The sequence below is a fragment of the Oncorhynchus clarkii genome, unplaced genomic scaffold (assembly GCF_045791955.1).
Source record: "Oncorhynchus clarkii lewisi isolate Uvic-CL-2024 unplaced genomic scaffold, UVic_Ocla_1.0 unplaced_contig_1345_pilon_pilon, whole genome shotgun sequence".
NCBI classification, from domain to species: domain Eukaryota; kingdom Metazoa; phylum Chordata; class Actinopteri; order Salmoniformes; family Salmonidae; genus Oncorhynchus; species Oncorhynchus clarkii.
The window spans coordinates 208,952-235,461 of NW_027261066.1; the positions used below are offsets into that span (position 1 = coordinate 208,952).

General features: G+C 42.3%; 25 non-coding genes across 25 annotated transcripts; all 25 read right to left on the reverse strand.

The window, feature by feature from the left end:
* Positions 1–922: 922 nt before the first annotated feature.
* trnar-ucu (transfer RNA arginine (anticodon UCU)) lies at positions 923–995 on the reverse strand. The gene has a single exon. It is a non-coding gene; the product is annotated as a tRNA-Arg (tRNA).
* A 542-nt stretch (positions 996–1,537) lies between these two features.
* On the reverse strand, positions 1,538–1,610 carry trnar-ucu (transfer RNA arginine (anticodon UCU)). Its single transcript has one exon. It is a non-coding gene; the product is annotated as a tRNA-Arg (tRNA).
* Positions 1,611–3,388: 1,778 nt separating this feature from the next.
* Positions 3,389–3,461, reverse strand: trnar-ucu (transfer RNA arginine (anticodon UCU)). The gene has a single exon. It is a non-coding gene; the product is annotated as a tRNA-Arg (tRNA).
* Positions 3,462–4,387: 926 nt separating this feature from the next.
* Positions 4,388–4,460, reverse strand: trnar-ucu (transfer RNA arginine (anticodon UCU)). The gene has a single exon. It is a non-coding gene; the product is annotated as a tRNA-Arg (tRNA).
* Positions 4,461–5,161: 701 nt separating this feature from the next.
* Positions 5,162–5,234, reverse strand: trnar-ucu (transfer RNA arginine (anticodon UCU)). The gene has a single exon. It is a non-coding gene; the product is annotated as a tRNA-Arg (tRNA).
* Positions 5,235–7,012: 1,778 nt separating this feature from the next.
* Positions 7,013–7,085, reverse strand: trnar-ucu (transfer RNA arginine (anticodon UCU)). The gene has a single exon. It is a non-coding gene; the product is annotated as a tRNA-Arg (tRNA).
* A 926-nt stretch (positions 7,086–8,011) lies between these two features.
* trnar-ucu (transfer RNA arginine (anticodon UCU)) lies at positions 8,012–8,084 on the reverse strand. Its single transcript has one exon. It is a non-coding gene; the product is annotated as a tRNA-Arg (tRNA).
* Positions 8,085–9,010: 926 nt separating this feature from the next.
* On the reverse strand, positions 9,011–9,083 carry trnar-ucu (transfer RNA arginine (anticodon UCU)). Its single transcript has one exon. It is a non-coding gene; the product is annotated as a tRNA-Arg (tRNA).
* A 926-nt stretch (positions 9,084–10,009) lies between these two features.
* On the reverse strand, positions 10,010–10,082 carry trnar-ucu (transfer RNA arginine (anticodon UCU)). The gene has a single exon. It is a non-coding gene; the product is annotated as a tRNA-Arg (tRNA).
* Positions 10,083–10,505: 423 nt separating this feature from the next.
* Positions 10,506–10,578, reverse strand: trnar-ucu (transfer RNA arginine (anticodon UCU)). Its single transcript has one exon. It is a non-coding gene; the product is annotated as a tRNA-Arg (tRNA).
* Positions 10,579–11,503: 925 nt separating this feature from the next.
* On the reverse strand, positions 11,504–11,576 carry trnar-ucu (transfer RNA arginine (anticodon UCU)). Its single transcript has one exon. It is a non-coding gene; the product is annotated as a tRNA-Arg (tRNA).
* A 928-nt stretch (positions 11,577–12,504) lies between these two features.
* Positions 12,505–12,577, reverse strand: trnar-ucu (transfer RNA arginine (anticodon UCU)). Its single transcript has one exon. It is a non-coding gene; the product is annotated as a tRNA-Arg (tRNA).
* Positions 12,578–13,503: 926 nt separating this feature from the next.
* Positions 13,504–13,576, reverse strand: trnar-ucu (transfer RNA arginine (anticodon UCU)). Its single transcript has one exon. It is a non-coding gene; the product is annotated as a tRNA-Arg (tRNA).
* A 911-nt stretch (positions 13,577–14,487) lies between these two features.
* On the reverse strand, positions 14,488–14,560 carry trnar-ucu (transfer RNA arginine (anticodon UCU)). Its single transcript has one exon. It is a non-coding gene; the product is annotated as a tRNA-Arg (tRNA).
* Positions 14,561–15,486: 926 nt separating this feature from the next.
* On the reverse strand, positions 15,487–15,559 carry trnar-ucu (transfer RNA arginine (anticodon UCU)). The gene has a single exon. It is a non-coding gene; the product is annotated as a tRNA-Arg (tRNA).
* A 542-nt stretch (positions 15,560–16,101) lies between these two features.
* On the reverse strand, positions 16,102–16,174 carry trnar-ucu (transfer RNA arginine (anticodon UCU)). The gene has a single exon. It is a non-coding gene; the product is annotated as a tRNA-Arg (tRNA).
* A 928-nt stretch (positions 16,175–17,102) lies between these two features.
* On the reverse strand, positions 17,103–17,175 carry trnar-ucu (transfer RNA arginine (anticodon UCU)). The gene has a single exon. It is a non-coding gene; the product is annotated as a tRNA-Arg (tRNA).
* Positions 17,176–19,331: 2,156 nt separating this feature from the next.
* Positions 19,332–19,404, reverse strand: trnar-ucu (transfer RNA arginine (anticodon UCU)). Its single transcript has one exon. It is a non-coding gene; the product is annotated as a tRNA-Arg (tRNA).
* A 928-nt stretch (positions 19,405–20,332) lies between these two features.
* trnar-ucu (transfer RNA arginine (anticodon UCU)) lies at positions 20,333–20,405 on the reverse strand. Its single transcript has one exon. It is a non-coding gene; the product is annotated as a tRNA-Arg (tRNA).
* Positions 20,406–21,951: 1,546 nt separating this feature from the next.
* Positions 21,952–22,024, reverse strand: trnar-ucu (transfer RNA arginine (anticodon UCU)). The gene has a single exon. It is a non-coding gene; the product is annotated as a tRNA-Arg (tRNA).
* A 911-nt stretch (positions 22,025–22,935) lies between these two features.
* Positions 22,936–23,008, reverse strand: trnar-ucu (transfer RNA arginine (anticodon UCU)). The gene has a single exon. It is a non-coding gene; the product is annotated as a tRNA-Arg (tRNA).
* Positions 23,009–23,934: 926 nt separating this feature from the next.
* trnar-ucu (transfer RNA arginine (anticodon UCU)) lies at positions 23,935–24,007 on the reverse strand. The gene has a single exon. It is a non-coding gene; the product is annotated as a tRNA-Arg (tRNA).
* Positions 24,008–24,549: 542 nt separating this feature from the next.
* trnar-ucu (transfer RNA arginine (anticodon UCU)) lies at positions 24,550–24,621 on the reverse strand. The gene has a single exon. It is a non-coding gene; the product is annotated as a tRNA-Arg (tRNA).
* Positions 24,622–25,547: 926 nt separating this feature from the next.
* On the reverse strand, positions 25,548–25,620 carry trnar-ucu (transfer RNA arginine (anticodon UCU)). The gene has a single exon. It is a non-coding gene; the product is annotated as a tRNA-Arg (tRNA).
* A 542-nt stretch (positions 25,621–26,162) lies between these two features.
* trnar-ucu (transfer RNA arginine (anticodon UCU)) lies at positions 26,163–26,234 on the reverse strand. The gene has a single exon. It is a non-coding gene; the product is annotated as a tRNA-Arg (tRNA).
* Between the last annotated feature and the right edge of the window lie 276 nt (positions 26,235–26,510).

Consider the following 26,510-nt stretch of genomic DNA (forward strand, 5'->3'; position numbering starts at 1 on the left):
GCTGAAAATAACCTGGATAGCAGAGAGTGGTTTCAACCGAACGTACACATGGTTAAAGCAGACGTCACGCTTCCGCTTCGCTTCTGTAATCAGCATGACCTGTACAAACTGACAGAAGCAGTCAAAAAATAATCACGGAGGGCACTGAGACATGCCCATGAAATTATGGTTTAATATTTCTGTTTCCACTTCATTGCTAAAGCAAACTGAATAGCAGAGGATGGTTTCGATCCATAAATCACTGGGTTAACTGCCAGGCACACTTCCACTTCATCACTCCACTTTCAGGTACCCCAAAACAATACTTGAATTCACAATACATGGATTAGGAGATCAGTGTCTTAAGCCACTGTGTCTCTCTGTGATCAGCATGACCTATATGGATTGATAGAAGCAGTAATAAAAAAAGAATCACGGAGGGCACAGAGACATGCCCATGAAATTCTCAAATGTAAAAAAAAAATCCCTGTTTACACTTCATTTCTAAAAGTAGAATTGGATAGCTTCGATCCATCAACCTCTGTGTTATGTGCCCAGCTCTTCTCTTCTGTTTGCACTTCATTGCTCAAAGCAAACTGGATAGCAGAGGATGGTTTCGATCCCTAAATCACTTGGTTAACTGCCCTGCACACTTCCACTTCATCCCTCAACTTTCAGGTACCCCAAAACAATACTTGAACTCACAATAAATGGATTAGGCGGTCAGTGTCTTAAGTCACTGTGGAAATGTGTGATCAGCATGACCTATATGAACTGATAGAAGCAGTTGTAAAAAAAAATGCATTTCGGAGGGCACAGAGACATGGCCATGAAATTCTCCTTTTTTATCCCAGTTAAATCTTCATTTCTAAAAATTGAATCGGAAAGCTTCAATCCATCAAACTCTGTGTCACGTGCTGATCTCTCTTCCTCCGCATACACCCACCCCAGATGGGGCTCGAACCCACAATCCCTGGCTTAGAAGGCCAGTGCCTTATCCATTAGGCCACTGGGGCACTTGCTGATAATGAACTGGATATCAGAGAGTGGTTTCTACCGAACGTACACGTGGTTAAAGTAGACATCACGCTTCCGCTTCGCTTCTGTAATCAGCATGACCTGTACAAACTGACAGAAGCAGTCAAAAAATTATCACGGAGGGCACTGAGACATGCCCATGAAATTATGGTTTAATATTTCTGTTTCCACTTCATTGCTAAAGCAAACTGAATAGCAGAGGATGGTTTTGATCCATAAATCACTGGGTTAACTGCCAGGCACACTTCCACTTCATCACTCCACTTTCAGGTACCCCCGAACAATACTTAAATTCACAATACATGGATTAGGAGATCAGTGTCTTAAGCCACTGTGTCTCTCTGTGATCAGCATGACCTATATGGATTGATAGAAGCAGTAATAAAAAAGAATCACGGAGGGCACAGAGACATGCCCATGAAATTGAAGTTAAATCTTCATTTCTAAAAATTGAATCGGAAAGCTTCAATCCATCAAACTCTGTGTCACGTGCTGATCTCTCTTCCTCCGCATTCCTCCACACCCCAGATGGGACTCGAACCCACAATCCCTGGCTTAGAAGGCCAGTGCCTTATCCATTAGGCCACTGGGGCACTTGCTGAAAATAACCTGGATAGCAGAGAGTGGTTTCAACCGAACGTACACATGGTTAAAGTAGACGTCACGCTTCCGCTTCGCTTCTGTAATCAGCATGACCTGTACAAACTGACAGAAGCAGTCAAAAAATAATCACGGAGGGCACTGAGACATGCCCATGAAATTATGGTTTAATATTTCTGTTTCCACTTCATTGCTAAAGCAAACTGAATAGCAGAGGATGGTTTCGATCCATAAATCACTGGGTTAACTGCCAGGCACACTTCCACTTCATCACTCCACTTTCAGGTACCCCAAAACAATACTTGAATTCACAATACATGGATTAGGAGATTAGTGTCTTAAACCACTGTGTCTCTCTGTGATCAGCATGACCTATATGGATTGATAGAAGCAGTAATAAAAAAAGAATCACGGAGGGCACAGAGAAATGCCCATGAAATTTAAGTTAAATCTTCATTTCAAAAAATTGAATCGGAAAGCTTCAATCCATCAAACTCTGTGTCACGTGCTGATCTCACTTCATCACTCCACTTTCAGGTACCCCAAAACAATACTTGAATTCACAATACATGGATTAGGAGATCAGTGTCTTAAGCCACTGTGTCTCTCTGTGATCAGCATGACCTATATGGATTGATAGAAGCAGTAATAAAAAAAGAATCACGGAGGGCACAGAGACATGCCCATGAAATTCTCAAATGTAAAAAAAAAATCCCTGTTTACACTTCATTTCTAAAAGTAGAATTGGATATCTTCGATCCATCAACCTCTGTGTTATGTGCCCAGCTCTTCTCTTCTGTTTGCACTTCATTGCTCAAAGCAAACTGGATAGCAGAGGATGGTTTCGATCCCTAAATCACTTGGTTAACTGCCCTGCACACTTCCACTTCATCCCTCAACTTTCAGGTACCCCAAAACAATACTTGAACTCACAATAAATGGATTAGGCGGTCAGTGTCTTAAGTCACTGTGGAAATGTGTGATCAGCATGACCTATATGAACTGATAGAAGCAGTTGTAAAAAAAAATGCATTTCGGAGGGCACAGAGACATGGCCATGAAATTCTCCTTTTTTATCCCAATCTTCATTTCTAAAAATTGAATCGGAAAGCTTCAATCCATCAAACTCCGTGTCACGTGCTGATCTCTCTTCCTCCGCATACACCCACCCCAGATGGGGCTCAAACCCACAATCCCTGGCTTAGAAGGCCAGTGCCTTATCCATTAGGCCAGTGGGGCACTTGCTGATAATGAACTGGATATCAGAGAGTGGTTTCTACCGAACGTACACGTGGTTAAAGTAGACATCACGCTTCCGCTTCGCTTCTGTAATCTGCATGACCTGTACAAACTGACAGAAGCAGTCAAAAAATTATCACGGCGGGCACTGAGACATGCCCATGAAATTATGGTTTAATATTTCTGTTTCCACTTCATTGCTAAAGCAAACTGAATAGCAGAGGATGGTTTTGATCCATAAATCACTGGGTTAACTGCCAGGCACACTTCCACTTCATCACTCCACTTTCAGGTACCCCAGAACAATACTTAAATTCACAATACATGGATTAGGAGATCAGTGTCTTAAGCCACTGTGTCTCTCTGTGATCAGCATGACCTATATGGATTGATAGAAGCAGTAATAAAAAAGAATCACGGAGGGCACAGAGACATGCCCATGAAATTTAAGTTAAATCTTCATTTCTAAAAATTGAATCGGAAAGCTTCAATCCATCAAACTCTGTGTCACGTGCTGATCTCTCTTCCTCCGCACCCCAGATGGGACTCGAACCCACAATCCCTGGCTTAGAAGGCCAGTGCCTTATCCATTAGGCCACTGGGGCACTTGCTGAAAATAACCTGGATAGCAGAGAGTGGTTTCAACCGAACGTACACATGGTTAAAGTAGACGTCACGCTTCCGCTTCGCTTCTGTAATCAGCATGACCTGTACAAACTGACAGAAGCAGTCAAAAAATAATCACGGAGGGCACTGAGACATGCCCATGAAATTATGGTTTAATATTTCTGTTTCCACTTCATTGCTAAAGCAAACTGAATAGCAGAGGATGGTTTCGATCCATAAATCACTGGGTTAACTGCCAGGCACACTTCCACTTCATCACTCCACTTTCAGGTACCCCAAAACAATACTTGAATTCACAATACATGGATCAGGAGATCAGTGTCTTAAGCCACTGTGTCTCTCTGTGATCAGCATGACCTATATGGATTGATAGAAGCAGTAATAAAAAAAGAATCACGGAGGGCACAGAGACATGCCCATGAAATTCTCCAATGTAAAAAAAAAATCCCTGTTTACACTTCATTTTTAAAAGTAGAATTGGATAGCTTCGATCCATCAACCTCTGTGTTATGTGCCCAGCTCTTCTCTTCTGTTTGCACTTCATTGCTCAAAGCAAACTGGATAGCAGAGGATGGTTTCGATCCCTAAATCACTTGGTTAACTGCCCTGCACACTTCCACTTCATCCCTCCACTTTCAGGTACCCCAAAACAATACTTGAACTCACAATAAATGGATTAGGCGGTCAGTGTCTTAAGTCACTGTGGAAATGTGTGATCAGCATGACCTATATGAACTGATATAAGCAGTTGTAAAAAAAAATGCATTTCGGAGGGCACAGAGACATGGCCATGAAATTCTCCTTTTTTATCCCAGTTAAATCTTCATTTCTAAAAATTGAAGCGGAAAGCTTCAATCCATCAAACTCTGTCTCACGTGCTGATCTCTCTTTCTCCGCATACACCCACCCCAGATGGGGCTCGAACCCACAATCCCTGGCTTAGAAGGCCAGTGCCTTATCCATTAGGCCACTGGGGCACTTGCTGAAAATGAACTGGATAGCAGAGAGTGGTTTCAACCGAACGTACACGTGGTTAAAGTAGACATCACGCTTCATTGCTAAAGCAAACTGAATAGCAGAGGATGGTTTCGATCCATAAATCACTGGGTTAACTGCCAGGCACACTTCCACTTCATCACTCCACTTTCAGGTACCCCAGAACAATACTTAAATTCACAATACATGGATTAGGAGATCAGTGTCTTAAGCCACTGTGTCTCTCTGTGATCAGCATGACCTATATGGATTGATAGAAGCAGTAATAAAAAAGAATCACGGAGGGCACTGAGACATGCCCATGAAATTATGGTTTAATATTTCTGTTTCCACTTCATTGCTAAAGCAAACTGAATAGCAGAGGATGGTTTTGATCCATAAATCACTGGGTTAACTGCCAGGCACACTTCCACTTCATCACTCCACTTTCAGGTACCCCAGAACAATACTTAAATTCACAATACATGGATTAGGAGATCAGTGTCTTAAGCCACTGTGTCTCTCTGTGATCAGCATGACCTATATGGATTGATAGAAGCAGTAATAAAAAAGAATCACGGAGGGCACAGAGACATGCCCATGAAATTGAAGTTAAATCTTAATTTCTAAAAATTGAATCGGAAAGCTTCAATCCATCAAACTCTGTGTCACGTGCTGATCTCTCTTCCTCCGCATTCCTCCACACCCCAGATGGGACTCGAACCCACAATCCCTGGCTTAGAAGGCCAGTGCCTTATCCATTAGGCCACTGGGGCACTTGCTGAAAATAACCTGGATAGCAGAGAGTGGTTTCAACCGAACGTACACATGGTTAAAGTAGACGTCACGCTTCCGCTTCGCTTCTGTAATCAGCATGACCTGTACAAACTGACAGAAGCAGTCAAAAAATAATCACGGAGGGCACTGAGACATGCCCATGAAATTATGGTTTAATATTTCTGTTTCCACTTCATTGCTAAAGCAAACTGAATAGCAGAGGATGGTTTCGATCCATAAATCACTGGGTTAACTGCCAGGCACACTTCCACTTCATCACTCCACTTTCAGGTACCCCAAAACAATACTTGAATTCACAATACATGGATTAGGAGATTAGTGTCTTAAACCACTGTGTCTCTCTGTGATCAGCATGACCTATATGGATTGATAGAAGCAGTAATAAAAAAAGAATCACGGAGGGCACAGAGACATGCCCATGAAATTTAAGTTAAATCTTCATTTCAAAAAATTGAATCGGAAAGCTTCAATCCATCAAACTCTGTGTCACGTGCTGATCTCACTTCATCACTCCACTTTCAGGTACCCCAAAACAATACTTGAATTCACAATACATGGATTAGGAGATCAGTGTCTTAAGCCACTGTGTCTCTCTGTGATCAGCATGACCTATATGGATTGATAGAAGCAGTAATAAAAAAAGAATCACGGAGGGCACAGAGACATGCCCATGAAATTCTCAAATGTAAAAAAAAAATCCCTGTTTACACTTCATTTCTAAAAGTAGAATTGGATATCTTCGATCCATCAACCTCTGTGTTATGTGCCCAGCTCTTCTCTTCTGTTTGCACTTCATTGCTCAAAGCAAACTGGATAGCAGAGGATGGTTTCGATCCCTAAATCACTTGGTTAACTGCCCTGCACACTTCCACTTCATCCCTCAACTTTCAGGTACCCCAAAACAATACTTGAACTCACAATAAATGGATTAGGCGGTCAGTGTCTTAAGTCACTGTGGAAATGTGTGATCAGCATGACCTATATGAACTGATAGAAGCAGTTGTAAAAAAAAATGCATTTCGGAGGGCACAGAGACATGGCCATGAAATTCTCCTTTTTTATCCCAATCTTCATTTCTAAAAATTGAATCGGAAAGCTTCAATCCATCAAACTCTGTGTCACGTGCTGATCTCTCTTCCTCCGCATACACCCACCCCAGATGGGGCTCAAACCCACAATCCCTGGCTTAGAAGGCCAGTGCCTTATCCATTAGGCCAGTGGGGCACTTGCTGATAATGAACTGGATATCAGAGAGTGGTTTCTACCGAACGTACACGTGGTTAAAGTAGACATCACGCTTCCGCTTCGCTTCTGTAATCTGCATGACCTGTACAAACTGACAGAAGCAGTCAAAAAATTATCACGGCGGGCACTGAGACATGCCCATGAAATTATGGTTTAATATTTCTGTTTCCACTTCATTGCTAAAGCAAACTGAATAGCAGAGGATGGTTTTGATCCATAAATCACTGGGTTAACTGCCAGGCACACTTCCACTTCATCACTCCACTTTCAGGTACCCCAGAACAATACTTAAATTCACAATACATGGATTAGGAGATCAGTGTCTTAAGCCACTGTGTCTCTCTGTGATCAGCATGACCTATATGGATTGATAGAAGCAGTAATAAAAAAGAATCACGGAGGGCACAGAGACATGCCCATGAAATTTAAGTTAAATCTTCATTTCTAAAAATTGAATCGGAAAGCTTCAATCCATCAAACTCTGTGTCACGTGCTGATCTCTCTTCCTCCGCACCCCAGATGGGACTCGAACCCACAATCCCTGGCTTAGAAGGCCAGTGCCTTATCCATTAGGCCACTGGGGCACTTGCTGAAAATAACCTGGATAGCAGAGAGTGGTTTCAACCGAACGTACACATGGTTAAAGTAGACGTCACGCTTCCGCTTCGCTTCTGTAATCAGCATGACCTGTACAAACTGACAGAAGCAGTCAAAAAATAATCACGGAGGGCACTGAGACATGCCCATGAAATTATGGTTTAATATTTCTGTTTCCACTTCATTGCTAAAGCAAACTGAATAGCAGAGGATGGTTTCGATCCATAAATCACTGGGTTAACTGCCAGGCACACTTCCACTTCATCACTCCACTTTCAGGTACCCCAAAACAATACTTGAATTCACAATACATGGATCAGGAGATCAGTGTCTTAAGCCACTGTGTCTCTCTGTGATCAGCATGACCTATATGGATTGATAGAAGCAGTAATAAAAAAAGAATCACGGAGGGCACAGAGACATGCCCATGAAATTCTCCAATGTAAAAAAAAAATCCCTGTTTACACTTCATTTTTAAAAGTAGAATTGGATAGCTTCGATCCATCAACCTCTGTGTTATGTGCCCAGCTCTTCTCTTCTGTTTGCACTTCATTGCTCAAAGCAAACTGGATAGCAGAGGATGGTTTCGATCCCTAAATCACTTGGTTAACTGCCCTGCACACTTCCACTTCATCCCTCCACTTTCAGGTACCCCAAAACAATACTTGAACTCACAATAAATGGATTAGGCGGTCAGTGTCTTAAGTCACTGTGGAAATGTGTGATCAGCATGACCTATATGAACTGATATAAGCAGTTGTAAAAAAAAATGCATTTCGGAGGGCACAGAGACATGGCCATGAAATTCTCCTTTTTTATCCCAGTTAAATCTTCATTTCTAAAAATTGAATCGGAAAGCTTCAATCCATCAAACTCTGTGTCACGTGCTGATCTCTCTTCCTCCGCATACACCCACCCCAGATGGGGCTCGAACCCACAATCCCTGGCTTAGAAGGCCAGTGCCTTATCCATTAGGCCACTGGGGCACTTGCTGAAAATGAACTGGATAGCAGAGAGTGGTTTCAACCGAACGTACACGTGGTTAAAGTAGACATCACGCTTCCGCTTCGCTTCTGTAATCAGCATGACCTGTACAAACTGACAGAAGCAGTCAAAAAATAATCACGGAGGGCACTGAGACATGCCCATGAAATTATGGTTTAATATTTCTGTTTCCACTTCATTGCTAAAGCAAACTGAATAGCAGAGGATGGTTTCGATCCATAAATCACTGGGTTAACTGCCAGGCACACTTCCACTTCATCACTCCACTTTCAGGTACCCCAAAACAATACTTGAATTCACAATACATGGATTAGGAGATCAGTGTCTTAAGCCACTGTGTCTCTCTGTGATCAGCATGACCTATATGGATTGATAGAAGCAGTAATAAAAAAAGAATCACGGAGGGCACAGAGACATGCCCATGAAATTCTCCAATGTAAAAAAAAAATCCCTGTTTACACTTCATTTTTAAAAGTAGAATTGGATAGCTTCGATCCATCAACCTCTGTGTTATGTGCCCAGCTCTTCTCTTCTGTTTGCACTTCATTGCTCAAAGCAAACTGGATAGCAGAGGATGGTTTCGATCCCTAAATCACTTGGTTAACTGCCCTGCACACTTCCACTTCATCCCTCCACTTTCAGGTACCCCAAAACAATACTTGAACTCACAATAAATGGATTAGGCGGTCAGTGTCTTAAGTCACTGTGGAAATGTGTGATCAGCATGACCTATATGAACTGATATAAGCAGTTGTAAAAAAAAATGCATTTCGGAGGGCACAGAGACATGGCCATGAAATTCTCCTTTTTTATCCCAGTTAAATCTTCATTTCTAAAAATTGAAGCGGAAAGCTTCAATCCATCAAACTCTGTCTCACGTGCTGATCTCTCTTCCTCCGCATACACCCACCCCAGATGGGGCTCGAACCCACAATCCCTGGCTTAGAAGGCCAGTGCCTTATCCATTAGGCCACTGGGGCACTTGCTGAAAATGAACTGGATAGCAGAGAGTGGTTTCAACCGAACGTACACGTGGTTAAAGTAGACATCACGCTTCCGCTTCGCTTCTGTAATCAGCATGACCTGTACAAACTGACAGAAGCAGTCAAAAAATAATCACGGAGGGCACTGAGACATGCCCATGAAATTATGGTTTAATATTTCTGTTTCCACTTCATTGCTAAAGCAAACTGAATAGCAGAGGATGGTTTCGATCCATAAATCACTGGGTTAACTGCCAGGCACACTTCCACTTCATCACTCCACTTTCAGGTACCCCAAAACAATACTTGAATTCACAATACATGGATTAGGAGATCAGTGTCTTAAGCCACTGTGTCTCTCTGTGATCAGCATGACCTATATGGATTGATAGAAGCAGTAATAAAAAAAGAATCACGGAGGGCACAGAGACATGCCCATGAAATTCTCCAATGTAAAAAAAAAATCCCTGTTTACACTTCATTTTTAAAAGTAGAATTGGATAGCTTCGATCCATCAACCTCTGTGTTATGTGCCCAGCTCTTCTCTTCTGTTTGCACTTCATTGCTCAAAGCAAACTGGATAGCAGAGGATGGTTTCGATCCCTAAATCACTTGGTTAACTGCCCTGCACACTTCCACTTCATCCCTCCACTTTCAGGTACCCCAAAACAATACTTGAACTCACAATAAATGGATTAGGCGGTCAGTGTCTTAAGTCACTGTGGAAATGTGTGATCAGCATGACCTATATGAACTGATATAAGCAGTTGTAAAAAAAAATGCATTTCGGAGGGCACAGAGACATGGCCATGAAATTCTCCTTTTTTATCCCAGTTAAATCTTCATTTCTAAAAATTGAAGCGGAAAGCTTCAATCCATCAAACTCTGTCTCACGTGCTGATCTCTCTTCCTCCGCATACACCCACCCCAGATGGGGCTCGAACCCACAATCCCTGGCTTAGAAGGCCAGTGCCTTATCCATTAGGCCACTGGGGCACTTGCTGAAAATGAACTGGATAGCAGAGAGTGGTTTCAACCGAACGTACACGTGGTTAAAGTAGACATCACGCTTCATTGCTAAAGCAAACTGAATAGCAGAGGATGGTTTCGATCCATAAATCACTGGGTTAACTGCCAGGCACACTTCCACTTCATCACTCCACTTTCAGGTACCCCAGAACAATACTTAAATTCACAATACATGGATTAGGAGATCAGTGTCTTAAGCCACTGTGTCTCTCTGTGATCAGCATGACCTATATGGATTGATAGAAGCAGTAATAAAAAAGAATCACGGAGGGCACAGAGACATGCCCATGAAATTTAAGTTAAATCTTCATTTCTAAAAATTGAATCGGAAATCTTCAATCCATCAAACTCTGTGTCACGTGCTGATCTCTCTTCCTCCGCATTCCTCCACACCCCAGATGGGACTCGAACCCACAATCCCTGGCTTAGAAGGCCAGTGCCTTATCCATTAGGCCACTGGGGCACTTGCTGAAAATAACCTGGATAGCAGAGAGTGGTTTCAACCGAACGTACACATGGTTAAAGTAGACGTCACGCTTCCGCTTCGCTTCTGTAATCAGCATGACCTGTACAAACTGACAGAAGCAGTCAAAAAATAATCACGGAGGGCACTGAGACATGCCCATGAAATTATGGTTTAATATTTCTGTTTCCACTTCATTGCTAAAGCAAACTGAATAGCAGAGGATGGTTTCGATCCATAAATCACTGGGTTAACTGCCAGGCACACTTCCACTTCATCACTCCACTTTCAGGTACCCCAAAACAATACTTGAATTCACAATACATGGATTAGGAGATCAGTGTCTTAAGCCACTGTGTCTCTCTGTGATCAGCATGACCTATATGGATTGATAGAAGCAGTAATAAAAAAGAATCACGGAGGGCACAGAGACATGCCCATGAAATTCTCCAATGTAAAAAAAAAATCCCTGTTTACACTTCATTTTTAAAAGTAGAATTGGATAGCTTCGATCCATCAACCTCTGTGTTATGTGCCCAGCTCTTCTCTTCTGTTTGCACTTCATTGCTCAAAGCAAACTGGATAGCAGAGGATGGTTTCGATCCATAAATCACTGGGTTAACTGCCAGGCACACTTCCACTTCATCACTCCACTTTCAGGTACCCCAAAACAATACTTGAATTCACAATACATGGATTAGGAGATTAGTGTCTTAAGCCACTGTGTCTCTCTGTGATCAGCATGACCTATATGGATTGATAGAAGCAGTTGTAAAAAAAAATGCATTTCGGAGGGCACAGAGACATGGCCATGAAATTCTCCTTTTTTATCCCAGTTAAATCTTCATTTCTAAAAATTGAATCGGAAAGCTTCAATCCATCAAACTCTGTGTCACGTGCTGATCTCTCTTCCTCCGCATACACCCACCCCAGATGGGACTCGAACCCACAATCCCTGGCTTAGAAGGCCAGTGCCTTATACATTAGGCCACTGGGGCACTTGCTGAAAATGAACTGGATAGCAGAGAGTGGTTTCAACCGAACGTACACGTGGTTAAAGTAGACATCACGCTTCCGCTTCGCTTCTGTAATCAGCATGACCTGTACAAACTGACAGAAGCAGTCAAAAAATAATCACGGAGGGCACTGAGACATGCCCATGAAATTATGGTTTAATATTTCTGTTTCCACTTCATTGCTAAAGCAAACTGAATAGCAGAGGATGGTTTCGATCCATAAATCACTGGGTTAACTGCCAGGCACACTTCCACTTCATCACTCCACTTTCAGGTACCCCAAAACAATACTTGAATTCACAATACATGGATTAGGAGATCAGTGTCTTAAGCCACTGTGTCTCTCTGTGATCAGCATGACCTATATGGATTGATAGAAGCAGTAATAAAAAAAGAATCACGGAGGGCACAGAGACATGCCCATGAAATTCTCCAATGTAAAAAAAAAATCCCTGTTTACACTTCATTTTTAAAAGTAGAATTGGATAGATTCGATCCATCAACCTCTGTGTTATGTGCCCAGCTCTTCTCTTCTGTTTGCACTTCATTGCTCAAAGCAAACTGGATAGCAGAGGATGGTTTCGATCCCTAAATCACTTGGTTAACTGCCCTGCACACTTCCACTTCATCCCTCCACTTTCAGGTACCCCAAAACAATACTTGAACTCACAATAAATGGATTAGGCGGTCAGTGTCTTAAGTCACTGTGGAAATGTGTGATCAGCATGACCTATATGAACTGATAGAAGCAGTTGTAAAAAAAATTGCATTTCGGGGGGCACAGAGACATGCCCATGAAATTCTCCTTTTTTATCCCAGTTAAATCTTAATTTCTAAGAATTAAATCGGAAAGCTTCAATCCATCAAACTCTATGTCACGTGCTGATCTCTCTTCCTCCGCATTCCTCCGCACCCCAGATGGGACTCGAACCCACAATCCCTGGCTTAGAAGGCCAGTGCCTTATCCATTAGGCCACTGGGGCACTTGCTGAAAATGAACTGGATAGCAGAGAGTGGTTTCTACCGAACGTACACGTGGTTAAAGTAGACATCACGCTTCCGCTTCGCTTCTGTAATCAGCACGACCTGTACAAACTGACAGAAGCAGTCAAAAAATAATCACGGAGGGCACTGAGACATGCCCATGAAATTATGGTTTAATATTTCTGTTTCCACTTCATTGCTAAAGCAAACTGAATAGCAGAGGATGGTTTCGATCCATAAATCACTGGGTTAACTGCCAGGCACACTTCCACTTCATCACTCCACTTTCAGGTACCCCAAAACAATACTTGAATTCACAATACATGGATTAGGAGATTAGTGTCTTAAACCACTGTGTCTCTCTGTGATCAGCATGACCTATATGGATTGATAGAAGCAGTAATAAAAAAAGAATCACGGAGGGCACAGAGACATGCCCATGAAATTCTCAAATGTAAAAAAAAAATCCCTGTTTACACTTCATTTCTAAAAGTAGAATTGGATAGCTTCGATCCATCAACCTCTGTGTTATGTGCCCAGCTCTTCTCTTCTGTTTGCACTTCATTGCTCAAAGCAAACTGGATAGCAGAGGATGGTTTCGATCCCTAAATCACTTGGTTAACTGCCCTGCACACTTCCACTTCATCCCTCCACTTTCAGGTACCGCAAAACAATACTTGAACTCACAATAAATGGATTAGGCGGTCAGTGTCTTAAGTCACTGTGGAAATGTGTGATCAGCATGACCTATATGAACTGATATAAGCAGTTGTAAAAAAAAATGCATTTCGGAGGGCACAGAGACATGGCCATGAAATTCTCCTTTTTTATCCCAGTTAAATCTTCATTTCTAAAAATTGAATCGGAAAGCTTCAATCCATCAAACTCTGTGTCACGTGCTGATCTCTCTTCCTCCGCATACACCCACCCCAGATGGGGCTCGAACCCACAATCCCTGGCTTAGAAGGCCAGTGCCTTATCCATTAGGCCACTGGGGCACTTGCTGAAAATGAACTGGATAGCAGAGAGTGGTTTCAACCGAACGTACACGTGGTTAAAGTAGACATCACGCTTCCGCTTCGCTTCTGTAATCAGCATGACCTGTACAAACTGACAGAAGCAGTCAAAAAATAATCACGGAGGGCACTGAGACATGCCCATGAAATTATGGTTTAATATTTCTGTTTCCACTTCATTGCTAAAGCAAACTGAATAGCAGAGGATGGTTTCGATCCATAAATCACTGGGTTAACTGCCAGGCACACTTCCACTTCATCACTCCACTTTCAGGTACCCCAAAACAATACTTGAATTCACAATACATGGATTAGGAGATCAGTGTCTTAAGCCACTGTGTCTCTCTGTGATCAGCATGACCTATATGGATTGATAGAAGCAGTAATAAAAAAAGAATCACGGAGGGCACAGAGACATGCCCATGAAATTCTGAAATGTAAAAAAAAAATCCCTGTTTACACTTCATTTCTAAAAGTAGAATTGGATAGCTTCGATCCATCAACCTCTGTGTTATGTGCCCAGCTCTTCTCTTCTGTTTGCACTTCATTGCTCAAAGCAAACTGGATAGCAGAGGATGGTTTCGATCCCTAAATCACTTGGTTAACTGCCCTGCACACTTCCACTTCATCCCTCCACTTTCAGGTACCCCAAAACAATACTTGAACTCACAATAAATGGATTAGGCGGTCAGTGTCTTAAGTCACTGTGTCTCTCTGTGATCAGCATGACCTATATGGATTGATAGAAGCAGTAATAAAAAAGAATCACGGAGGGCACAGAGACATGCCCATGAAATTTAAGTTAAATCTTCATTTCTAAAAATTGACTCGGAAAGCTTCAATCCATCAAACTCTGTGTCACGTGCTGATCTCTCTTCCTCCGCATTCCTCCACACCCCAGATGGGACTCGAACCCACAATCCCTGGCTTAGAAGGCCAGTGCCTTATCCATTAGGCCACTGGGGCACTTGCTGAAAATAACCTGGATAGCAGAGAGTGGTTTCAACCGAACGTACACATGGTTAAAGCAGACGTCACGCTTCCGCTTCGCTTCTGTAATCAGCATGACCTGTACAAACTGACAGAAGCAGTCAAAAAATAATCACGGAGGGCACTGAGACATGCCCATGAAATTATGGTTTAATATTTCTGTTTCCACTTCATTGCTAAAGCAAACTGAATAGCAGAGGATGGTTTCGATCCATAAATCACTGGGTTAACTGCCAGGCACACTTCCACTTCATCACTCCACTTTCAGGTACCCCAAAACAATACTTGAATTCACAATACATGGATTAGGAGATCAGTGTCTTAAGCCACTGTGTCTCTCTGTGATCAGCATGACCTATATGGATTGATAGAAGCAGTAATAAAAAAAGAATCACGGAGGGCACAGAGACATGCCCATGAAATTCTCAAATGTAAAAAAAAAATCCCTGTTTACACTTCATTTCTAAAAGTAGAATTGGATAGCTTCGATCCATCAACCTCTGTGTTATGTGCCCAGCTCTTCTCTTCTGTTTGCACTTCATTGCTCAAAGCAAACTGGATAGCAGAGGATGGTTTCGATCCCTAAATCACTTGGTTAACTGCCCTGCACACTTCCACTTCATCCCTCAACTTTCAGGTACCCCAAAACAATACTTGAACTCACAATAAATGGATTAGGCGGTCAGTGTCTTAAGTCACTGTGGAAATGTGTGATCAGCATGACCTATATGAACTGATAGAAGCAGTTGTAAAAAAAAATGCATTTCGGAGGGCACAGAGACATGGCCATGAAATTCTCCTTTTTTATCCCAGTTAAATCTTCATTTCTAAAAATTGAATCGGAAAGCTTCAATCCATCAAACTCTGTGTCACGTGCTGATCTCTCTTCCTCCGCATACACCCACCCCAGATGGGGCTCGAACCCACAATCCCTGGCTTAGAAGGCCAGTGCCTTATCCATTAGGCCACTGGGGCACTTGCTGATAATGAACTGGATATCAGAGAGTGGTTTCTACCGAACGTACACGTGGTTAAAGTAGACATCACGCTTCCGCTTCGCTTCTGTAATCAGCATGACCTGTACAAACTGACAGAAGCAGTCAAAAAATTATCACGGAGGGCACTGAGACATGCCCATGAAATTATGGTTTAATATTTCTGTTTCCACTTCATTGCTAAAGCAAACTGAATAGCAGAGGATGGTTTTGATCCATAAATCACTGGGTTAACTGCCAGGCACACTTCCACTTCATCACTCCACTTTCAGGTACCCCCGAACAATACTTAAATTCACAATACATGGATTAGGAGATCAGTGTCTTAAGCCACTGTGTCTCTCTGTGATCAGCATGACCTATATGGATTGATAGAAGCAGTAATAAAAAAGAATCACGGAGGGCACAGAGACATGCCCATGAAATTGAAGTTAAATCTTAATTTCTAAAAATTGAATCGGAAAGCTTCAATCCATCAAACTCTGTGTCACGTGCTGATCTCTCTTCCTCCGCATTCCTCCACACCCCAGATGGGACTCGAACCCACAATCCCTGGCTTAGAAGGCCAGTGCCTTATCCATTAGGCCACTGGGGCACTTGCTGAAAATAACCTGGATAGCAGAGAGTGGTTTCAACCGAACGTACACATGGTTAAAGTAGACGTCACGCTTCCGCTTCGCTTCTGTAATCAGCATGACCTGTACAAACTGACAGAAGCAGTCAAAAAATAATCACGGAGGGCACTGAGACATGCCCATGAAATTATGGTTTAATATTTCTGTTTCCACTTCATTGCTAAAGCAAACTGAATAGCAGAGGATGGTTTCGATCCATAAATCACTGGGTTAACTGCCAGGCACACTTCCACTTCATCACTCCACTTTCAGGTACCCCAAAACAATACTTGAATTCACAATACATGGATTAGGAGATCAGTGTCTTAAGCCACTGTGTCTCTCTGTGATCAGCATGACCTATATGGATTGATAGAAGCAGTAATAAAAAAAGAATCACGGAGGGCACAGAGACATGCCCATGAAATTCTCCAATGTAAAAAAAAAATCCCTGTTTACACTTCATTTTTAAAAGTAGAATTGGATAGATTCGATCCATCAACCTCTGTGTTATGTGCCCAGCTCTTCTCTTCTGTTTGCACTTCATTGCTCAAAGCAAACTGGATAGCAGAGGATGGTTTCGATCCCTAAATCACTTGGTTAACTGCCCTGCACACTTCCACTTCATCCCTCCACTTTCAGGTACCCCAAAACAATACTTGAACTCACAATAAATGGATTAGGCGGTCAGTGTCTTAAGTCACTGTGGAAATGTGTGATCAGCATGACCTATATGAACTGATAGAAGCAGTTGTAAAAAAAATTGCATTTCGGGGGGCACAGAGACATGCCCATGAAATTCTCCTTTTTTATCCCAGTTAAATCTTCATTTCTAAAAATTAAATCAGAAAGCTTCAATCCATCAAACTCTATGTCACGTGCTGATCTCTCTTCCTCCGCATTCCTCCGCACCCCAGATGGGACTCGAACCCACAATCCCTGGCTTAGAAGGCCAGTGCCTTATCCATTAGGCCACTGGGGCACTTGCTGAAAATGAACTGGATAGCAGAGAGTGGTTTCTACCGAACGTACACGTGGTTAAAGTAGACATCACGCTTCCGCTTCGCTTCTGTAATCAGCATGACCTGTACAAACTGACAGAAGCAGTCAAAAAATAATCACGGAGGGCACTGAGACATGCCCATGAAATTATGGTTTAATATTTCTGTTTCCACTTCATTGCTAAAGCAAACTGAATAGCAGAGGATGGTTTCGATCCATAAATCACTGGGTTAACTGCCAGGCACACTTCCACTTCATCACTCCACTTTCAGGTACCCCAAAACAATACTTGAATTCACAATACATGGATTAGGAGATCAGTGTCTTAAGCCACTGTGTCTCTCTGTGATCAGCATGACCTATATGGATTGATAGAAGCAGTAATAAAAAAAGAATCACGGAGGGCACAGAGACATGCCCATGAAATTCTCAAATGTAAAAAAAAAATCCCTGTTTACACTTCATTTCTAAAAGTAGAATTGGATAGCTTCGATCCATCAACCTCTGTGTTATGTGCCCAGCTCTTCTCTTCTGTTTGCACTTCATTGCTCAAAGCAAACTGGATAGCAGAGGATGGTTTCGATCCCTAAATCACTTGGTTAACTGCCCTGCACACTTCCACTTCATCCCTCCACTTTCAGGTACCCCAAAACAATACTTGAACTCACAATAAATGGATTAGGCGGTCAGTGTCTTAAGTCACTGTGTCTCTCTGTGATCAGCATGACCTATATGGATTGATAGAAGCAGTAATAAAAAAGAATCACGGAGGGCACAGAGACATGCCCATGAAATTTAAGTTAAATCTTCATTTCAAAAAATTGAATCGGAAAGCTTCAATCCATCAAACTCTGTGTCACGTGCTGATCTCACTTCATCACTCCACTTTCAGGTACCCCAAAACAATACTTGAATTCACAATACATGGATTAGGAGATCAGTGTCTTAAGCCACTGTGTCTCTCTGTGATCAGCATGACCTATATGGATTGATAGAAGCAGTAATAAAAAAAGAATCACGGAGGGCACAGAGACATGCCCATGAAATTCTCAAATGTAAAAAAAAAATCCCTGTTTACACTTCATTTCTAAAAGTAGAATTGGATATCTTCGATCCATCAACCTCTGTGTTATGTGCCCAGCTCTTCTCTTCTGTTTGCACTTCATTGCTCAAAGCAAACTGGATAGCAGAGGATGGTTTCGATCCCTAAATCACTTGGTTAACTGCCCTGCACACTTCCACTTCATCCCTCAACTTTCAGGTACCCCAAAACAATACTTGAACTCACAATAAATGGATTAGGCGGTCAGTGTCTTAAGTCACTGTGGAAATGTGTGATCAGCATGACCTATATGAACTGATAGAAGCAGTTGTAAAAAAAAATGCATTTCGGAGGGCACAGAGACATGGCCATGAAATTCTCCTTTTTTATCCCAATCTTCATTTCTAAAAATTGAATCGGAAAGCTTCAATCCATCAAACTCTGTGTCACGTGCTGATCTCTCTTCCTCCGCATACACCCACCCCAGATGGGGCTCAAACCCACAATCCCTGGCTTAGAAGGCCAGTGCCTTATCCATTAGGCCAGTGGGGCACTTGCTGATAATGAACTGGATATCAGAGAGTGGTTTCTACCGAACGTACACGTGGTTAAAGTAGACATCACGCTTCCGCTTCGCTTCTGTAATCTGCATGACCTGTACAAACTGACAGAAGCAGTCAAAAAATTATCACGGCGGGCACTGAGACATGCCCATGAAATTATGGTTTAATATTTCTGTTTCCACTTCATTGCTAAAGCAAACTGAATAGCAGAGGATGGTTTTGATCCATAAATCACTGGGTTAACTGCCAGGCACACTTCCACTTCATCACTCCACTTTCAGGTACCCCAGAACAATACTTAAATTCACAATACATGGATTAGGAGATCAGTGTCTTAAGCCACTGTGTCTCTCTGTGATCAGCATGACCTATATGGATTGATAGAAGCAGTAATAAAAAAGAATCACGGAGGGCACAGAGACATGCCCATGAAATTTAAGTTAAATCTTCATTTCTAAAAATTGAATCGGAAAGCTTCAATCCATCAAACTCTGTGTCACGTGCTGATCTCTCTTCCTCCGCATTCCTCCACACCCCAGATGGGACTCGAACCCACAATCCCTGGCTTAGAAGGCCAGTGCCTTATCCATTAGGCCACTGGGGCACTTGCTGAAAATAACCTGGATAGCAGAGAGTGGTTTCAACCGAACGTACACATGGTTAAAGTAGACGTCACGCTTCCGCTTCGCTTCTGTAATCAGCATGACCTGTACAAACTGACAGAAGCAGTCAAAAAATAATCACGGAGGGCACTGAGACATGCCCATGAAATTATGGTTTAATATTTCTGTTTCCACTTCATTGCTAAAGCAAACTGAATAGCAGAGGATGGTTTCGATCCATAAATCACTGGGTTAACTGCCAGGCACACTTCCACTTCATCACTCCACTTTCAGGTACCCCAAAACAATACTTGAATTCACAATACATGGATTAGGAGATCAGTGTCTTAAGCCACTGTGTCTCTCTGTGATCAGCATGACCTATATGGATTGATAGAAGCAGTAATAAAAAAAGAATCACGGAGGGCACAGAGACATGCCCATGAAATTCTCCAATGTAAAAAAAAAATCCCTGTTTACACTTCATTTTTAAAAGTAGAATTGGATAGATTCGATCCATCAACCTCTGTGTTATGTGCCCAGCTCTTCTCTTCTGTTTGCACTTCATTGCTCAAAGCAAACTGGATAGCAGAGGATGGTTTCGATCCCTAAATCACTTGGTTAACTGCCCTGCACACTTCCACTTCATCCCTCCACTTTCAGGTACCCCAAAACAATACTTGAACTCACAATAAATGGATTAGGCGGTCAGTGTCTTAAGTCACTGTGGAAATGTGTGATCAGCATGACCTATATGAACTGATAGAAGCAGTTGTAAAAAAAATTGCATTTCGGGGGGCACAGAGACATGCCCATGAAATTCTCCTTTTTTATCCCAGTTAAATCTTCATTTCTAAAAATTAAATCGGAAAGCTTCAATCCATCAAACTCTATGTCACGTGCTGATCTCTCTTCCTCCGCATTCCTCCGCACCCCAGATGGGACTCGAACCCACAATCCCTGGCTTAGAAGGCCAGTGCCTTATCCATTAGGCCACTGGGGCACTTGCTGAAAATGAACTGGATAGCAGAGAGTGGTTTCTACCGAACGTACACGTGGTTAAAGTAGACATCACGCTTCCGCTTCGCTTCTGTAATCAGCATGACCTGTACAAACTGACAGAAGCAGTCAAAAAATAATCACGGAGGGCACTGAGACATGCCCATGAAATTATGGTTTAATATTTCTGTTTCCACTTCATTGCTAAAGCAAACTGAATAGCAGAGGATGGTTTCGATCCATAAATCACTGGGTTAACTGCCAGGCACACTTCCACTTCATCACTCCACTTTCAGGTACCCCAAAACAATACTTGAATTCACAATACATGGATTAGGAGATTAGTGTCTTAAACCACTGTGTCTCTCTGTGATCAGCATGACCTATATGGATTGATAGAAGCAGTAATAAAAAAAGAATCACGGAGGGCACAGAGACATGCCCATGAAATTCTGAAATGTAAAAAAAAAATCCCTGTTTACACTTCATTTCTAAAAGTAGAATTGGATAGCTTCGATCCATCAACCTCTGTGTTATGTGCCCAGCTCTTCTCTTCTGTTTGCACTTCATTGCTCAAAGCAAACTGGATAGCAGAGGATGGTTTCGATCCCTAAATCACTTGGTTAACTGCCCTGCACACTTCCACTTCATCCCTCCACTTTCAGGTACCCCAAAACAATACTTGAACTCACAATAAATGGATTAGGCGGTCAGTGTCTTAAGTCACTGTGTCTCTCTGTGATCAGCATGACCTATATGGATTGATAGAAGCAGTAATAAAAAAGAATCACGGAGGGCACAGAGACATGCCCATGAAATTTAAGTTAAATCTTCATTTCAAAAAATTGAATCGGAAAGCTTCAATCCATCAAACTCTGTGTCACGTGCTGATCTCACTTCATCACTCCACTTTCAGGTACCCCAAAACAATACTTGAATTCACAATACATGGATTAGGAGATCAGTGTCTTAAGCCACTGTGTCTCTCTGTGATCAGCATGACCTATATGGATTGATAGAAGCAGTAATAAAAAAAGAATCACGGAGGGCACAGAGACATGCCCATGAAATTCTCAAATGTAAAAAAAAAATCCCTGTTTACACTTCATTTTTAAAAGTAGAATTGGATAGATTCGATCCATCAACCTCTGTGTTATGTGCCCAGCTCTTCTCTTCTGTTTGCACTTCATTGCTCAAAGCAAACTGGATAGCAGAGGATGGTTTCGATCCCTAAATCACTTGGTTAACTGCCCTGCACACTTCCACTTCATCCCTCCACTTTCAGGTACCCCAAAACAATACTTGAACTCACAATAAATGGATTAGGCGGTCAGTGTCTTAAGTCACTGTGGAAATGTGTGATCAGCATGACCTATATGAACTGATAGAAGCAGTTGTAAAAAAAATTGCATTTCGGGGGGCACAGAGACATGCCCATGAAATTCTCCTTTTTTATCCCAGTTAAATCTTCATTTCTAAAAATTAAATCGGAAAGCTTCAATCCATCAAACTCTGTGTCACGTGCTGATCTCTCTTCCTCCGCATACACCCACCCCAGATGGGGCTCGAACCCACAATCCCTGGCTTAGAAGGCCAGTGCCTTATCCATTAGGCCACTGGGGCACTTGCTGAAAATGAACTGGATAGCAGAGAGTGGTTTCAACCGAACGCACACGTGGTTAAAGTAGACATCACGCTTCCGCTTCGCTTCTGTAATCAGCATGACCTGTACAAACTGACAGAAGCAGTCAAAAAATAATCACGGAGGGCACTGAGACATGCCCATGAAATTATGGTTTAATATTTCTGTTTCCACTTCATTGCTAAAGCAAACTGAATAGCAGAGGATGGTTTCGATCCATAAATCACTGGGTTAACTGCCAGGCACACTTCCACTTCATCACTCCACTTTCAGGTACCCCAAAACAATACTTGAATTCACAATACATGGATTAGGAGATCAGTGTCTTAAGCCACTGTGTCTCTCTGTGATCAGCATGACCTATATGGATTGATAGAAGCAGTAATAAAAAAAGAATCACGGAGGGCACAGAGACATGCCCATGAAATTCTGAAATGTAAAAAAAAAATCCCTGTTTACACTTCATTTCTAAAAGTAGAATTGGATAGCTTCGATCCATCAACCTCTGTGTTATGTGCCCAGCTCTTCTCTTCTGTTTGCACTTCATTGCTCAAAGCAAACTGGATAGCAGAGGATGGTTTCGATCCCTAAATCACTTGGTTAACTGCCCTGCACACTTCCACTTCATCCCTCCACTTTCAGGTACCCCAAAACAATACTTGAACTCACAATAAATGGATTAGGCGGTCAGTGTCTTAAGTCACTGTGTCTCTCTGTGATCAGCATGACCTATATGGATTGATAGAAGCAGTAATAAAAAAGAATCACGGAGGGCACAGAGACATGCCCATGAAATTTAAGTTAAATCTTCATTTCTAAAAATTGAATCGGAAAGCTTCAATCCATCAAACTCTGTGTCACGTGCTGATCTCTCTTCCTCCGCATTCCTCCACACCCCAGATGGGACTCGAACCCACAATCCCTGGCTTAGAAGGCCAGTGCCTTATCCATTAGGCCACTGGGGCACTTGCTGAAAATAACCTGGATAGCAGAGAGTGGTTTCAACCGAACGTACACATGGTTAAAGCAGACGTCACGCTTCCGCTTCGCTTCTGTAATCAGCATGACCTGTACAAACTGACAGAAGCAGTCAAAAAATAATCACGGAGGGCACTGAGACATGCCCATGAAATTATGGTTTAATATTTCTGTTTCCACTTCATTGCTAAAGCAAACTGAATAGCAGAGGATGGTTTCGATCCATAAATCACTGGGTTAACTGCCAGGCACACTTCCACTTCATCACTCCACTTTCAGGTACCCCAAAACAATACTTGAATTCACAATACATGGATTAGGAGATCAGTGTCTTAAGCCACTGTGTCTCTCTGTGATCAGCATGACCTATATGGATTGATAGAAGCAGTAATAAAAAAAGAATCACGGAGGGCACAGAGACATGCCCATGAAATTCTCAAATGTAAAAAAAAAATCCCTGTTTACACTTCATTTCTAAAAGTAGAATTGGATAGCTTCGATCCATCAACCTCTGTGTTATGTGCCCAGCTCTTCTCTTCTGTTTGCACTTCATTGCTCAAAGCAAACTGGATAGCAGAGGATGGTTTCGATCCCTAAATCACTTGGTTAACTGCCCTGCACACTTCCACTTCATCCCTCAACTTTCAGGTACCCCAAAACAATACTTGAACTCACAATAAATGGATTAGGCGGTCAGTGTCTTAAGTCACTGTGGAAATGTGTGATCAGCATGACCTATATGAACTGATAGAAGCAGTTGTAAAAAAAAATGCATTTCGGAGGGCACAGAGACATGGCCATGAAATTCTCCTTTTTTATCCCAGTTAAATCTTCATTTCTAAAAATTGAATCGGAAAGCTTCAATCCATCAAACTCTGTGTCACGTGCTGATCTCTCTTCCTCCGCATACACCCACCCCAGATGGGGCTCGAACCCACAATCCCTGGCTTAGAAGGCCAGTGCCTTATCCATTAGGCCACTGGGGCACTTGCTGATAATGAACTGGATATCAGAGAGTGGTTTCTACCGAACGTACACGTGGTTAAAGTAGACATCACGCTTCCGCTTCGCTTCTGTAATCAGCATGACCTGTACAAACTGACAGAAGCAGTCAAAAAATTATCACGGAGGGCACTGAGACATGCCCATGAAATTATGGTTTAATATTTCTGTTTCCACTTCATTGCTAAAGCAAACTGAATAGCAGAGGATGGTTTTGATCCATAAATCACTGGGTTAACTGCCAGGCACACTTCCACTTCATCACTCCACTTTCAGGTACCCCCGAACAATACTTAAATTCACAATACATGGATTAGGAGATCAGTGTCTTAAGCCACTGTGTCTCTCTGTGATCAGCATGACCTATATGGATTGATAGAAGCAGTAATAAAAAAGAATCACGGAGGGCACAGAGACATGCCCATGAAATTGAAGTTAAATCTTCATTTCTAAAAATTGAATCGGAAAGCTTCAATCCATCAAACTCTGTGTCACGTGCTGATCTCTCTTCCTCCGCATTCCTCCACACCCCAGATGGGACTCGAACCCACAATCCTGGCTTAGAAGGCCAGTGCCTTATCCATTAGGCCACTGGGGCACTTGCTGAAAATAACCTGGATAGCAGAGAGTGGTTTCAACCGAACGTACACATGGTTAAAGTAGACGTCACGCTTCCGCTTCGCTTCTGTAATCAGCATGACCTGTACAAACTGACAGAAGCAGTCAAAAAATAATCACGGAGGGCACTGAGACATGCCCATGAAATTATGGTTTAATATTTCTGTTTCCACTTCATTGCTAAAGCAAACTGAATAGCAGAGGATGGTTTCGATCCATAAATCACTGGGTTAACTGCCAGGCACACTTCCACTTCATCACTCCACTTTCAGGTACCCCAAAACAATACTTGAATTCACAATACATGGATTAGGAGATCAGTGTCTTAAGCCACTGTGTCTCTCTGTGATCAGCATGACCTATATGGATTGATAGAAGCAGTAATAAAAAAAGAATCACGGAGGGCACAGAGACATGCCCATGAAATTCTCAAATGTAAAAAAAAAATCCCTGTTTACACTTCATTTCTAAAAGTAGAATTGGATAGCTTCGATCCATCAACCTCTGTGTTATGTGCCCAGCTCTTCTCTTCTGTTTGCACTTCATTGCTCAAAGCAAACTGGATAGCAGAGGATGGTTTCGATCCCTAAATCACTTGGTTAACTGCCCTGCACACTTCCACTTCATCCCTCAACTTTCAGGTACCCCAAAACAATACTTGAACTCACAATAAATGGATTAGGCGGTCAGTGTCTTAAGTCACTGTGGAAATGTGTGATCAGCATGACCTATATGAACTGATAGAAGCAGTTGTAAAAAAAAATGCATTTCGGAGGGCACAGAGACATGGCCATGAAATTCTCCTTTTTTATCCCAGTTAAATCTTCATTTCTAAAAATTGAATCGGAAAGCTTCAATCCATCAAACTCTGTGTCACGTGCTGATCTCTCTTCCTCCGCATACACCCACCCCAGATGGGGCTCGAACCCACAATCCCTGGCTTAGAAGGCCAGTGCCTTATCCATTAGGCCACTGGGGCACTTGCTGATAATGAACTGGATATCAGAGAGTGGTTTCTACCGAACGTACACGTGGTTAAAGTAGACATCACGCTTCCGCTTCGCTTCTGTAATCAGCATGACCTGTACAAACTGACAGAAGCAGTCAAAAAATTATCACGGAGGGCACTGAGACATGCCCATGAAATTATGGTTTAATATTTCTGTTTCCACTTCATTGCTAAAGCAAACTGAATAGCAGAGGATGGTTTTGATCCATAAATCACTGGGTTAACTGCCAGGCACACTTCCACTTCATCACTCCACTTTCAGGTACCCCCGAACAATACTTAAATTCACAATACATGGATTAGGAGATCAGTGTCTTAAGCCACTGTGTCTCTCTGTGATCAGCATGACCTATATGGATTGATAGAAGCAGTAATAAAAAAGAATCACGGAGGGCACAGAGACATGCCCATGAAATTGAAGTTAAATCTTCATTTCTAAAAATTGAATCGGAAAGCTTCAATCCATCAAACTCTGTGTCACGTGCTGATCTCTCTTCCTCCGCATTCCTCCACACCCCAGATGGGACTCGAACCCACAATCCTGGCTTAGAAGGCCAGTGCCTTATCCATTAGGCCACTGGGGCACTTGCTGAAAATAACCTGGATAGCAGAGAGTGGTTTCAACCGAACGTACACATGGTTAAAGTAGACGTCACGCTTCCGCTTCGCTTCTGTAATCAGCATGACCTGTACAAACTGACAGAAGCAGTCAAAAAATAATCACGGAGGGCACTGAGACATGCCCATGAAATTATGGTTTAATATTTCTGTTTCCACTTCATTGCTAAAGCAAACTGAATAGCAGAGGATGGTTTCGATCCATAAATCACTGGGTTAACTGCCAGGCACACTTCCACTTC